Genomic DNA, 11,349 nt, shown 5'->3' on the forward strand with positions numbered 1-11,349 from the left:
GCTGCCCTCCCTATCCCGCCTGATGCTCGCCAATAGCAGCACCACCGCGCTAAATGCCATTAGCACCCAGATAAATTGCGGGTTAAATCAAAACCCCCACCGTAGAACAGTACTCGTTGCGCTAGACCTATCAAAAGCGTTTGATACGGTCAACCATGACACGTTACTGCAAGACCTGGAAGGGTCTACCCTTCTACTTAGTCTTAAAAGGAGGACCGCAAATTATCTGGATGGTCGGCAGGCATCGGTGCAATTTAGAAACGCAATATCAAAACCAAGAAGAATTATACAAGGGGTGCAACAGGGTGGTGTCCTATCCCCACTTTTGTTTAACTTCTACATATCAAAGCTACCTTCGCCACCAGAAGGAGTCCGATGACTGCACAATAATGGCCGCAGTCCCAGGCCCACAGATCGATGAGCTTTGCAACAAAATAAACGGCTACCTCCCTGATCCTACAGTTTCTTCACATCGTGAAACCTGACATTATCACCGACTAAATCATCGGCGACCTTATTTACAACATGGACGTCCCAAATGTCGACCATTTTGAACATCCACGTCAATGGCACTACGCTACCGACTGTCCTACACCCCAAAATCTTGGGTGTGACGTTTGATCAGGATCTACATTTTGGTGAGCATACAGCCGCAATTGTACCGAAAATCCATAGCCGTAATAAAATCCTCAAATCTCTTGCTGGCAGTACCTGGGGAAAGACAAAGAAGCGCTCGTTACCACTTACAAAGCAATTGGCCAGCCGATTGCATGCTATGCGTCCCCTATATGGTCGCCAAGCCTAAAGACTACTCACTTGAAGAAGCTACAGGCCTGCCAAAATACTGCCCTCAGAACCGCCACGGGTTGTCTTCTTATGTCCCCAGAACACCATCTACATAAAGAGGCGATAATACTCCCCATCAGGGAGAGAAATAAAATTATAACCAAACATCTGATTGATGAGTCATCTCCGTAAGCATTGTGAGGAAATACGGCCCTGAGCCCTGAGCAAAAAACACAAGCAGGTCCTCAGCGAACTCCACAAACAGGCGTCGGACCTCTATGCCAGGAATTTCCCGGTGAATTCGGTACTCAAAGAACAATACCCTAAACTTGCAGAAAAGGAACGTATACTCCCTAGGGAAACGCGAGTCACTCTAGCTCAACTTCGATCTGGATACTGTAACAGGTTAAACTCTTACCTATCCAGAATCAACCCCGACATACAAAACATATGTCCTGCCTGTAACGTATCCCCACATTACACCAACTATCTCTTTAACTGTATTGTGGAACCGACGCCTCTAACGCCCCTCTCATTATGGTCCACCCCTGATGAAACAGCAAGTTTCCTTGGACTGCCGTTAGAGGATATTGATGACAATTTGTGATCGGTCGCACCTATTGGATGGGGCGAAGCAATGCTACAACAACAACAACAACATGAGGACATGAGGACCTACCTAGTTATTTTCTAGCTTTTAGTATTATTATTACTTCATGTAAGTATTGTTATCGGCAAGTTACTTAAATTTTAATAACAAAATTCGTTCACAACGGCCGCCCGGCCGGCCTGTCAAGTCAAGCTAAATAAAACCGTTTAAAAACTGCTCTAGTCAAGGGCTAAAGCTGGTATTATAAATTGCTGAGAAACTGAGCATGAGGAACACACATCTTCTATTAAGCCTTCGTATGATCGACTTTCGTTTAACACCGGATTACAAATAGCCGTAACCGAAATCGAAATCGGGAGTCTATATTAAGCGGAAGATTCTCCGCATCGGATTTTTTATGGAGTGGTGCATGAAGTACTCTTATTTATTTTTTTACATGATTTGATGTTATTATTTCTATGCTGGGAGAGGCCTTCTTTATTTGATTTCTTCGCTGCTTCTTCCGCGATTAAAAAAGGCTTACTCCATGGTTCGTCTTGGATCTCTTTGAGTAAAGATTTTAAGCTGATGGACTTTTAGTTGTGAATATGATGTGGTTGCGTCTATGAAGAGATAACCGCACAAGACAATGCGCGCTTATCTCTCCATATAGCCGATTAAATTGAAGACGGCGGCTACAGACCACAACCACGATAAAGTAAACGTTGATTAAAACAATAGCCAAGCATTGTCTACTTGATTTTTGTATGCCCGCCAGCTACAAATATAAATTTCTTATACAAATTTTAATTGAATTTTCTTTTTTTAATAGAGCACATTTCCGCCTTTGACCAAAAACCTGTACTGGGCAGTAACGAATATATTTGGTGATGGTAATTGGTCAATTACAAATATTTGATAAATGAAAAATTTAATTATCAATGACAATTACCTTTCAGTGGGACTTGGTAATGAATACATCTTTTTCAATTCCTGATCAATTATTTCAAATACTTTCAATTATTTTCCAATATCTTAACTTAAATAAACAAAGAAATTAAAGTAATGGAATTCTGATAATTTCGAGTAAAAAACAATACAATAAATGACCTCTAAAATGAAAATGAAAATGACATACATATTTCACTTTATTTTGTATATTTAAAAATACAAGTTTATATTGAACTACCGCTTTACAAATACACATTACATACATGGATATTTATTCTTTATAATACAGGAGGTCGCATAAAGCTCGCTTTAAACTGCCGCAGTACCGAGGGACGGCAACGCTTTTTCACAGTTCGAATTCTCGCATAATATTATATTTCCTAGGCCTGTGCCCATTCCCAGTTTCAAGAAGGTAAATTTCAAGAAACCGCTCAATTTGGCAACCTTACTAACATCCCAATGCAACCTTACGTGGTACCTAGAGTCTCTAAATACACTTTCTATTACAGAAATCCAGTCTAATGTGAAAGAAGGAGCATTTAGAAAACTTTTTTCACATTTTTCAAGAGGCCATGACTTATAAAGGAAATCACCACTTATGTACTGTTATCCAGCGGTCTGACCATGACATTGTTGGTTTGTATATTTCATCGGTCAGTTACACAGCTCAGCCTTTCTGAGTTTTCAGTTTCATTTTGTCGCTAATTTTGCATACACACCGAAGGTCTGGGTGTATGTTATGGCGAAAGCATCATTAAAAGGCTTAGAAAACTTTTTTCTAAACGCCCCTCCACAGTGATTTGGCAAACACTCCGAAACCAATATCGAAACTTCGAAAAATAAGAAAAAATGCGATATTTCATTTCAACTTGATATGTTGGTTGACTTTATTACTATTTTAAACATTTGCTAGCTGTAAATCTAAAGCCATTGAGTATGGTAAATTAACAAAATTGCTTTGCGACCACGCCCATTTAATAACATATGTTTTAAAAGGCAAATGGTTGCAAAAAATTCGACACCCTTGCGGCATATTATAAAAAGTAAAAATTTTGGAAAATGGTTGTGTCAGAGCCAACGGCAGTTTTGCTGCTGTTAAAAGAAGAACTATGGTTTTTGATATAATCATTGTGAATTCATACAAGTGGCGAATGTTTGAAAAAAATAAACGTTCACAATAGCAAACACCCTGGATCACCTAGTGTAAAGTAGAAAAAGTTTAAGAAAATTGTAAATGGTCCATGACCTCTCCTTTTAATTAAGCTCTTCAAAAAACTTCTAACATCAAATTCGCAACAAAGCGACCGAGTTTTAACGAAATTTGCTAAGAAGATTAGGGGGACTCATGATAGCATATAAACTTATAAGGTGTAAAATTATATCCATTTACACACGCGGTTATATGAACGCACCTAGTAATACTCTTGATAAACTTGATTGTTTTTCAGCTGTATTATTTCCAAAAAAAATTTTTTTGATTGTTATACAAATTAAAAAATACCAAGATTAAGTGAAAAATCAAAACTAAAACGCCTTTACTTGCTGATGTTGGATATTTTTGATGAAAATGCCGTCTGTAATGTCTGCAAGGTTGCATTCATTTGAGTTTACCGCGTTTACACAATGAAATGTGCGCGTAAATTTATACAAATTGTGTAAATGATTTTTCATACAAAATTTGACAGCTCGTGCGTAAACTAGATAAATTTATACGTTTACCCACTTTATAAGGCATTTATACGGTTACATGAGTCCCCCTATTGTTTCAATGGTAGTAACTGTTTTATAGCTGCTTAAGGAAAATGATATTTGCATATATCTTGGTAGTATGCTTCAGCTTTCATACCATTTATTGTTCTTGACATTCCTCTTTAAATGTATCTTGATATACATATATACATATGAGAGCACACGTTATGTATTTAATGTTCGTTTTCACCCGAAGTTAGACTTCCTTACTGGTTTTACACATTTTTTTTTCTGAAACGGTCTAATCTACATAAGTACATGCGTGTATTCCTATATGTGTATGTATATCAATCTATCCTCACATTGTGAATAATATCTGAGCCGGGGATTTATTTATTGACTCTAAATATTTATGTAAATATTTACCTGCATGCATGTGTGAGTAATAACAAATTATTACTCTATTCATTTAAGTACATAAATAATTACTTAATTTATTTATTTGCTTACTTTAGTATACGTTTTCTTAACCAAACTGTAATACTTAGGCGGATTTTTTGAAACATTATTGTATTTGTATGCTACAAACTTTACCAAAGGTGACGGATCAAAGAAAGCTTCGCACGTTTTTTCATCTACATATTTCGAAATTTGCTTCAGAAGGTCGAGTGTCGTGGATTTCAGAGATAATGGTCCATCTGTTGAGACTGGGCCTTATACCTATGTATGTGCATCTAACCATAGAGGTTTTGTGACAAACAAAAGTGGGTGAAGGATAAATGTAGAGCACAGCTCGTCGGAAAACATAAACGATGTTCGATCCAAAATTTTGTGAAAACATATTTTCATAGAGAAATATAATGAAACCATAATAAGTATACGTTTAGTGAAATATAGCAGTGACGACACCACAATGTGGATAAAGAGGTGGTGGTTTGAACGTGATCATGTTACAAAGTATTTGGGAAACGATTCCTATGGCCCAACAGCGATCAGAAGAAACCAAGTCAGATACAGTAAGCGTTATCGATACCAAGTTATGGAGACGTGATCAAACCAATAAAATATGCTTAAAATATTTTAAGGGTTACTTCAAAATCTGAATTAATTCAGAATAAGCACGTGCCGAAATACCTATGGAATTTAAAATGCATTTCGTAAGTTGTCACTGTGTTTGGTGTGCAGCTCGATAGTGAAAAAATCAAATGTAGCGCTCCGAGAGGAAAGGTCCCTAACTCGAATGCTGTTGAATTTACACGGCGAGTAGAAATAGTGGGTCGTGCGCGTTAGCTTTCGCATGATGGCCCGGATACGGCACAATTACTGTCGACTTTGACGTTAACGCCCCGTTACCGGTAAAATAGTACCCAGAACATTATGTAACCCAATATCGTTACCAGCAAAGACTCTATAAATATAAGATGGGACATTGTAGAGTACTAAAGCTTTGTGGAAATTGTGGGACGGCTGTACCAGGAATTCACCATACTTTTTGCTATGCTGTCCGCCTCAACATAGCTGATTTTATAAGGCTGTTTAACTTTGTAATTTATTTTGCCTTTGGAAAAATTACCTATTTGAAAATAAGCTGGCTGAAAAATATTGGCATAACAGGTTAAGTTAAATCAACAAATGAAAATCTCAGCCAAGCGATTTGTAAAAAAAAGCTAAGTTGTCTATTTCTTACTTTCTCGATATAGGGTGTGTTCGAGCTGCAGCAGTGTTACTTTTTATGACAGCGGATAACGTTCTTCAGCAACATTTGAGCAGATGTGGCAATTTCCCGCGTTCGTTGAACGAAATGTTGACCAATCTATTGATCATCTCTAGGAAATTAGCGACATTCCATCAACTAAGCAGCACTTTAGCAATACTACTGTTATTATTTGGCTGCTCAAACACACCCATATAAATTGTGCATTAAATCTAAAATATAAAACTCAAAAATGACTCTGCTTGTTATGTCCGCAACATTTATTTAGTTCAAAGTCACAGCCAATAATAGCCAAAGCCATAATAATTTACACGGGTCATCAATTCTTTCTCTGATTCAAAAGCTGAACTACCAGCGCTACCGTCATCAGCTCAGTGTCATCATTGCCAGTAGCGCCAATAACACCAAACTCGTGCCTGACACACAAAAGTCGTTTCACACAATAGCGCAAGTGAAATGTACTACGCACTCACTACTAAGTAGCGTCAAAAATTCGCTTGGAGTAATTGCGACAATGAGTTACCATTGAGCTGGCACCGCATTGGCGCTGGCGCCATGCAATTTACATCACTAAAATTGCGGGAATACTCAGGCTCATGACTTTTTTAATCCCGATGGTGAAAACGAAACAGGTGCAAAATGTATGGTGTATTCCTGGTGTAGCCGTTCCACTTTGTGGAGAATGAACGACTCTACAATGCTCCCTCTTATTAATTTACTCTCTTTGGTTTTACGTTAATTGTTGCAAGCTTCGATTTCTTTTTTCAGTGGTGCAATTATTGGTAAGTTTTTTAATTTGTGAATATAATTTCGGTTGTATTTCTTCACGGGCCTTCTTAAGACGTTAATCACTGATTTATAAAATTTAAAAGTAAGAATCTATTAAATAAAAGAAAGAAGATAAGGAAGCGCCATTTCGATGAATTACCTGGCGAATCACCTGAGTGGAATTCCGAAACAGGTTTTTTACGTTCTTTTGGACTGCTTGATTGGTAACATGACAAGACATTTCGAAGCCTTAGATGACGATTAAATTTAGTTTTTTGTGGAAGTATCAGGATCTGACGGAAGAAGAGCTCAGAGAAAAGGCACTGGCATTCTGCGCGATTTGTAGCATCGATATTTCTACGGATCTAATACACAGTAAAAAGTTGAGTCTTACTTTTAATACCAGTTGCTATTGAACTTAGATATTTTTGGTATTAAATTTGTGTTTTAATTCTAAAAAGTTTTATTTTAAGACTATGAAATATTATTGAAATAAATTTTAATCCAAAATGCTTTTGAAACAAAACTTTAATCAATGCTGATTGCCGCGTTTTAAAAATATTAATACTTTGCAGTTTTAATCTAAGACAAAAAAATATTAAATTTCGCTCTCTAATATTTTAAATATCATTGGTTTAAAAACAAAACCAAAAAAGTATTAAGAAATTCTCTCACTCTCAATTATATTAATGTTACTCGGCTTCTTAGTACGACTGGCTTAAAAGTAAAACCAGGAAAGTACTAAGACGTGCTCTCACTCCCAAACTTTAATACTTTTTAGTTTTAATTTGAGATCAGAAAGGCATTAAGATGCTCTCTCCGATATTTTAAGTATTTTTGGTTTTAAAACGAAACCAAAAAAGTATTAAGAAATTATCTTACTCCGAGTTATATTCATTGTACTATTGGCTTAAAAGAAAAACCAGTATTACTTGTCCGACTATTGGGAAAGCGTCATGTGCACGATGTTTCTGAAAATTAAACACGAGGGACAATTGCGTTTCATTAAAATCACAAATCCTGAAAGTCGTGAGTTCTCGACGAACGAAGCAATTGTATCAAATAAGTAATGTAAATAATTAATGGAATTTTGCAAAAGTAAATTGTGTTTCTTGCCAGTTGTGGAACAATTAAACATTAGAGTAAAGGGGGGTAATATGGACCACGCGGGTAATATGGTCCACCCAGTTATCTTGAAATTCAGACGTTACATCCTCCGTTATTTTCGTTTAATTTCTTTGTCTATTCGCGCTAGTTTCCTCAGTTTGAATTTGTCGTTCAGCAAGTGCGGGTATTCGAGTAAAAGTATTTTTTGTGAAATAGTGTTTGCTGATAATTATATGTCAGTAAGTGGAATTTGCGTTTTTATTTAAAATTTATTGTGCAACGAACAAATGGACGAATAACATGCGTTTAATAAATATGTTTTGCTAACTTTAAATGGCTATAGTTTATTAAACATCGTTAGCGTTCGAATTAAACCCAGTTATTTCGACAGCACGTGTTGTGGGTAATATGGACTACCACTATAGGGGCTAATATGGACTAGTGGTCCATATAACCCGCAGAAAAAATTCTTGCTCTTTTCGCTCTATTATCCTTGAGTTCATTAAGATTTTATTAATGTAGGATATGGCTCCTGGAAAGCGTAAAAACTGGAACACCGAGGACATGAAAAAAGCGATTACAGCGGTACGATCTAATACCTGTGGTTATTTAAAAGCAGCTAAATTGCACAATGTTCCTAAGTCAACTTTAATAAGTCTGGTGTTAAAGGAAGATTCCGAAATCGAAGAAGTCGTAAATACAAAACTAGGGCGTAAGCCAGTTTTTCCAGAACATTTTGAAAAGATGCTGGTGGATTACGTTCTGACGATGGAATCGAAATTATTTGGACTAAGCAGAATGGATGTTAAGTACTTAGCCTATCAACTGGCTGAAAAAAATAATATTATGAACCCATTTTCAAAAGAAAATCAGCTTGCGGGTAAAGATTGGCTGCGCGGTTTTTTAAAGAGGAACCCAAATTTAGCGTTCCGCTCTCCAACGGGAACTTCTTTGGCAAGAGCACGAGGCTTCACAAAAGATAATGTGAATACCTTTTTTGATATTCTTGAAAAGGAAATGGATAATTTTATTTATTCAGCCAACAATGTTTTTAACGTTGATGAAACAGGCATAAGCGTCGTCCCGTCGAAATTACCCCAAGTATTGTCAAGGAAGGGTAAAAGGCAGATTGGAAGCCTAACATCTGCAGAGAGGGGATCTACGATCACAACTATTGTTTGTATGAGTGCAAGTGGAATATTTGTTCACCCACTATCTATATTTCCACGCAAGAAGCGCTCAGACTTGTTATTAAAAGGAGCGCCGCCAGGATCAATATACGAATGTCATCCGTCCGGCTGGGTGCAAACATATATTTTTACAATATGGTTTAAGCACTTCATAACACATGTCAAACCATCAGCTGCTTCGCCAATATTGCTCGTCTTAGATGGTCATTCAAGTCATACAAGAAATATTGAGATTCTTGATTTGGCTAGAGAAAACCACGTATCTATCGTATCCATCCCTCCTCACTCAAGCCACAAAATACAGCCTCTAGATAAAACTTTCATGGGGCCTCTTAAAAGATATCTTTCGGAAGAAATACGTGTTTGGATGCGTTCGAATTGCAGAGCTTTGACGTACTTCGATATGGCAGACCTATATGGAAAGGCGTATATGCGAGTTCAGAGTGGGGAAATCGCAATCAATGGATTTCGCACCACCGGTATATTTCCCCTGAACAGGCATATATTTCGTGATGATGAGTTTTTAGCTGCCGATGAGGAAGAACCACATTCTCCTCCTCGAATTTGTGAAAGCGCTTGCGAAGCACCCGAAGAAATACTGAATAACGAAGCACAGTAGAATCAGAAACCACGTCTCGGGTAATAACACCGATGGAAATATCTCCGGTTCCTATAAAAAAACGAAGCGTTCTAATCGTGGCAGACCAGCAGGAAAGTCGACTTTATTAACGTCTTCTCCGTATAAGAAATCACTACAAATTTCGTTGGAAAAAGCAGCTGAAAGCAAACCTCTAAGAGAAACCAAAAAACGTCAAGATAGTCATTCTAATAAGCCCAGCACCTCCAAGAAAAATATTAAAAAATTTAATTTTGCAAAAGAAAAGTTCGCAGGTAAGACTGCTTAAGCAAAAATTTTGATTAAATTAGTAAAACATTCGTGCTCTATTTTCATTCAAGAATCCAGCACTTCCAAATCAGTTATGAAAACAATGAACTCCGCAAGAGAAAAATGCCCAGGTAAAGTTATTAAAGTAAAGGTTTTGATTTAGTATTTATAATATCGTCTTCTTCTTATTTCTTTTCAGGAAAAAGGAAGAAGACAAATTCATCATCCTCTTCGGATTTGGATGATAGTTATAGCGTCCGGGACGAATCTGACGAATTTTTAGAATTTGCAAACGCCGCTGAGAAAGAGGATGCGAAATGCCTATATTGCTCTACTTTTTATTCGGACGATCGATCTGGTGAGATATGGGTTCAATGCGTCTCTTGCAACAATTGGAACCATGAAGAATGTGCTGGTTGTGAACAAGATCTATTTATATGCGACATGTGTACACAGTAAACACTGCGGCTAATATGAACTACCTGGTCCATATTACCCCCTAATTTTTTTTTCGCCTTTCTGGGTATTTTTAACTTTTTACATTTTTTTTATATTTTTTGAGTTTGGATTTATGTTATTGCAATAAAAAATAAAAATGAATTGTTTTTTAAAGTCAATAAAATTATTTTCATTGTATTATCTCATGTATTTGGTGAATTGTTTACCAAGAAAAGATTGGTGGTCCATATTTGCCTACTTTACTCTAATATCGATTGTGCAATAACATTGAGAGACCGCGATGGAGCTGAAATTTTTGTGGACGATTTCCAAGAAATTATTTGCCAATATAAAAACTGTAGCTGGTTTTTATATTGGAAATAAATGAAAATTTGCCAAAGAAGGGATCACCAGTTGCTAAGAGTTTAAATCACGAGGTAAGTATAAGAATAAATGCCAAAGTTTATTTTAATGGTAGAGTATTCACCAGGAGTTGCAAAACTACCTCCGATGTGGAGATTTCTCGTGCATTCTTGAGGAATACAAAAAAAAACGAACAATTTAAGTGACAGCTACCGCGTTCCTTAGTGCGCGAGTGTACCAACTTTTTACGAAAGCATTGTGGAAATTACCCTAAGCGTGAGGAAAAAATTGCACTAGCTGAATCAGTGATACGTCTTTTTCCAGTTTATAAGTTTACTAACAGCAAGTTTGGAGCGATTTCGAAAGGTTTTTTAAGAAAACTGTGAAAAGTATGAAACCTGTGTGGAAAGCATTTTCATTGATGCGAGTGGCGGATCTAATTTGGGAAACCATACTGATTGGTCCTCTGAAGTGCTACCTTATTTGATTTTTTTAAAGCTGCTGCCATCTACTGTAAATGCACGTGGCCAAAAAAAAAAAAAACTTCCAAAAATCTGTCGATGGTTTCGAGTCTTTTGAAAACTGATTTGCAATCAATGTTTTTATTCTTAATCAACACAAATAACAAGTTTATTTTTTTGCAGCTCAACACCCCAACAACAGAATTTATTGTGCCGTCTAGTCAGCCCAACATCGTTGCAGTTGGACAAGATAAAGCCACAATTTGCCAATATTTTATTACCATTGATGGTAAGACGACAAGTATAGACAAGTATTCGATCTTTATTTTAAAGCATTTTACGTATTTAATATACAATTTGATGCTACTTTGGCGAACTTTTTGGAATTTGTTGCAATATTTATTTAC

At 36.7% G+C, this 11,349-nt stretch overlaps 1 long non-coding RNA gene across 1 annotated transcript; it reads left to right on the forward strand.

Annotated features, from left to right (window-relative positions):
• The first annotated feature begins 8,842 nt into the window (after nt 1-8,842).
• On the forward strand, nt 8,843-10,275 carry LOC137246798 (uncharacterized). The gene is made up of 3 exons (XR_010951702.1): nt 8,843-9,685; nt 9,752-9,811; nt 9,880-10,275. It is a non-coding gene; the product is annotated as an uncharacterized lncRNA (long non-coding RNA).
• The last annotated feature ends 1,074 nt before the right edge of the window (nt 10,276-11,349 follow it).

This window comes from Eurosta solidaginis, chromosome 3 (genome assembly GCF_040869045.1).
Source record: "Eurosta solidaginis isolate ZX-2024a chromosome 3, ASM4086904v1, whole genome shotgun sequence".
NCBI classification, from domain to species: Eukaryota; Metazoa; Arthropoda; class Insecta; order Diptera; family Tephritidae; genus Eurosta; species Eurosta solidaginis.